The sequence below is a fragment of the Talpa europaea genome, assembly GCF_964194135.1.
Source record: "Talpa europaea genome assembly, chromosome: 12".
Classification (NCBI taxonomy): Eukaryota; Metazoa; Chordata; class Mammalia; order Eulipotyphla; family Talpidae; genus Talpa; species Talpa europaea.
Genome location: NC_140079.1, coordinates 68,810,544 through 68,814,681, shown reverse-complemented (window position 1 = coordinate 68,814,681; position 4,138 = coordinate 68,810,544).

Here is a 4,138-nt window from a genome sequence, read left to right as displayed (position 1 = left end):
CCACCTGTTCCAAAAAATCTATTTCCTTCCTTTGATGTTTCCCCATTGGAATTATACTGGGTTTTGTTTGTTTGTTTTTGGTGTCATCAGGACAAAGAGCAGGTTAAAGGCATGAGCATGTGTGTCACTTTGAAGAGCGAGAAACCAGGTATTCTGCTACCATTTGGAGAAAAACCCAGCGAAGGGAGAGACGAAAGCTGGCTCTGCAGAGTGCCTTAAAAAAATGACTTTAATTAGGAAATTCTGAGTCGTCAGTCTTTGGATGTTACATAAACTCAAACAGATGTTGCATTTCACATCTCTGGGATTCAAAAAAGTTAAATACAGTATGTATTCAACAACAACAAAGTATCATTTCTTTTTAACTTGGTCCTTTCACGATGTAGTCCTTGGTTTTCTAAAAAGCCTGGGGAAAGCTCCAGAAAAAAATCAACTCCCAGGACACCGAGATGGAAGATGCAGGAGTCCTGTCTGGCTAGGAAAAGTGGCAGAGAAGGTGGGTCCTGCAATCAGATGTGGTCCAGCAGGCAATCTAAGGCGAGAAAGAAGCATGATGACAGTAAGATAAATGGCACCCTCACCTTTCTCCCTGATGACACACTCACCTAGGTTATGACTTAGTGCTCTCAAATGGGGAGGGGGAGAAGAACATTCTAGAAATGCAGAGGGATCAACTGCCTTTTCCTCCCCTCCCCTTCTCCACTCCTCCCCGGAGGCCTCTTCAACCACTTTCTGCTTTGCTTTTGTTAAATGATTTTTCCTTTCACCCCTTGCCACCTAGTATCTGACAAAAATACACTGTTTTGAAGAGTCTGAGTTTCTGAAGATAGTTAAGGCTTCCAGAATATGGCCTGCTTTCCCTCAGTTTCATTTTTGAATAGTCAGATTTCTCTAGGCAAGGGTGGAAAGTATCACTGACATGTACTTGGATTTTGAAAACTCGGTGTTGGAGAAAGAACGGAGTCCCAGGCTCTCCACCATCAGCAGCCGCCTCCCCACCAGTACCCCACCTGCTCTCCTACCTCAGAAGCCAGTGCCTGGCTGAAAACTTACTGGTGTCAGCTAATTAACACATGTTCTCGCCCCTCGACCTTCCCTTCAAATCATGGCTTCCCCCCCACCAAGAGATGTGACCCTCTGTATTCATATTCTCTCTCTTGCTCTCTCTCCCTTTCTCCCCCATATCCCTCCCTTTATTTCCTCACCCTCTCCTTCCCTCCCCCTCTGTGTCTCCCACCCCATCCACCCCCACCCCCGCCACCTCACACAAAAGAGGAAAGCAAGGAGACTCAGATACTAAAATAGAGAGTAACTATGACTTCCCTCCTGGAATACAATACTTCTCTGTCATACATGTCATGGAGTGGAGGAAGGGTACCCTCTTAAACATAGGTCTTAGTTACCACCCCCTTCCCCAAGTCAGTCAAGCACCTCATGTTCAGTCTATAGGAAGCAGCTTCATGGACATGGTTTTAGAAAAGGATCCTTGATCTCCTCTGTGAGACGCGGCTCTGAGGGGTGCTCTCTGTGAAAGTATATTAGCAAGTTTTTCCAGTTCATTCATTCTAAGAACTAGACAGTGCACTAGCTGGAGAGAGAGGGAGAGGGGAGAGGGGAGAGGGGAGAGGGGAGAGGGGAGGGGGGAGGGGGGAGGGGGGAGGGGGGAGGGGGGAGGGGGGAGAGGGGAGAGGGGAGAGGGGGGAGAGAGGAGAGGGGGGAGAGAGAGGGGGGAGAGAGAGGGGGGAGAGAGAGGGGGGAGAGAGAGGGGGGAGAGAGAGGGGGGAGAGAGAGGGGGGAGAGAGAGGGGGGAGAGAGAGGGGGAGAGAGGAGAGGGGGGAGAGAGAGGGGGGAGAGAGAGGGGGGAGAGAGAGGGGGGAGAGAGAGGGGGGAGAGAGAGGGGGGAGAGAGAGGGGGGAGAGAGAGGGGGGAGAGAGAGGGGGGAGAGAGAGGGGGGAGAGAGAGGGGGGAGAGAGAGGGGGGAGAGAGAGGGGGGAGAGAGAGGGGGGAGAGAGAGGGGGGAGAGAGAGGGGGGAGAGAGAGGGGAGAGAGAGAGGGGAGAGAGAGAGGGGAGAGAGAGAGGGGAGAGAGAGAGGGGAGAGAGAGAGGGAGAGAGAGAGGGGAGAGAGGGGAGAGAGAGAGGGGAGAGAGAGAGGGGAGAGAGAGAGGGGAGAGAGGAGAGAGAGAGAATAGCTAAGATATATGAGGACTGGGGAACATAGTGACAGTTGAGGCAAACTGAAAATAAGTGGTATTTCTTTCTTACTTTAAAGACTAAAGTTCTGTGCTAAACTCTAATGGTTTAGAAAAAGAAACAAGGTTGTATTTGATTTTTTAAGAAGACTATCACGTATAATACTATATTATCTTCTACAAATGTAATACATATTTTAAGCTATTTGGAGAAGCTATGGCAAAATATTCAAGCAAAAACTATGTATTTTTTTTCCCTGTGTGAAGAAATGGTATAATATGCCTTATCAACTTGGGGCACAAATACGGTCACATTTCTTTTATGCCTCCAATTATTTGCTTTAAACCCTTTTGCAGAGAGTTTACTAATCCCTTTTCAAGGTTCCCCAACCTATTTGCCCCCAATTTCTCAGGGACCCTGGGGCCTGAGTCAGAAATGACAGCATGCTGCTGCTGTCCTACTGAGAAGGGGCACTGTTCACTGCTGCCAGGTCCCCAGGAGGCCAGTCTCACCTTGGTGCTGCTGGGACACCAGAGATATTCAGTCTGTTCACAAAGAGATGCTATGCAGGGCCTCCCTGGTGGTGCAGGGGTTAAAGTCTCAGTGCTATCAAGCTAGCCACTGCAGCAAGACAAGTTCGATCCCCAGCCAGGAAGCTAACCCAAATGGCGCAGCAGACCTCTCCTGTCTCGCCCGCTGCTCCCCTCAGCAGTGTATTTCAGTAAACCCACCTGTTCTGCTCCCCACTCTTATCTCTGGTGAATCCTCTCACCTCCTGCACCTCCAGCCTAGACTGTAGTTCTTGTATGCATAAATAACTATAAATGAATAGAAAAGAAAAGCAATGTAAGGGGACCTGGAGGTCCTTCCAGAACCAGCCCTACCTTGTGTTGAAAGCACCAATTTCTAAGCCTCTTTGATGCACCAAGTCCTGTCCTGTCCAGTCGTAATTCCAACACTAATGGTGCTCTGAACTGGGTCTGGACCCCAGCAGGTGTCCCACTTTAAGCCGTGGAGAAGAGAAACCGTGCTCAGAATTTCCAAGTTCCCTGTGCAAATTAATCTGCTTCTTCCAAGCCCCCTCCCTGAGAGCCTATTACATAGGTAAGAAGGGGAGAAATCTACAGAGCAAAAGTTTATTTCAACAAACCCTTATCCAGGAATCCACATGTACCAGACACTATTTTTTCTTATTCTTTTTATGGAGGTAACAGTAGTTTACAAGACTATAGATTTCAGGAGTCCAGTTTCTCACCTCAACTGTCATGTATCCCATACCAGGCCCACCAAGCACCATGCGCTGCCAAGCTCTGCCTACCCGACCCCTCCCCTCTGGGACCACCATCCCATCAGAGGCCAGACAATTCTCCAATTCCTCACTAAACCAAATAGAGAAAAATAAATCACCCCTTCAGAACTGCCATTCTAGTCGGAGGAGACAGTCAATATAAAGAAACTGTAGAATGGGGTCAATGGCGAGGGTAGGGGAAAGACCAGATGGGGGAATCAAGAGTTGAGGTAACAGGGCCTCCCTGGTGGTGCAAGGGGTTAAGACACAACCTATGAAGCTAACCGCAGCCTCTGCAGCACAAGTTCAATCCCCAACCAGGGAGCTACCTACATGGCGCAGCAGACCTCTCCTGTCTCGCTCGCTGCTCCCCTCAGCAGTGTACTTCAGTCAATCTGCCTGTTCTGTTCTCCACCCTGTCTCTGGTGAATCCTCTCACCCCCCACACATCTGGCCTGTACCCCAGTTCTTGTATGCATAAATAAATCTTTAAGAGTTGAGGAGACAAATACCAGATTATTTCACTCATAGGTGATACATGGAGAAACTAAACAAAAGAACAGAAGACCCAAAACCAAAACAAACCCTATAAATTCTGACTGTAGAATTGAAGCTACCAGAGGGGAAGGGTGGGGGAGGTGGAGCAGAGCAGTTGACCC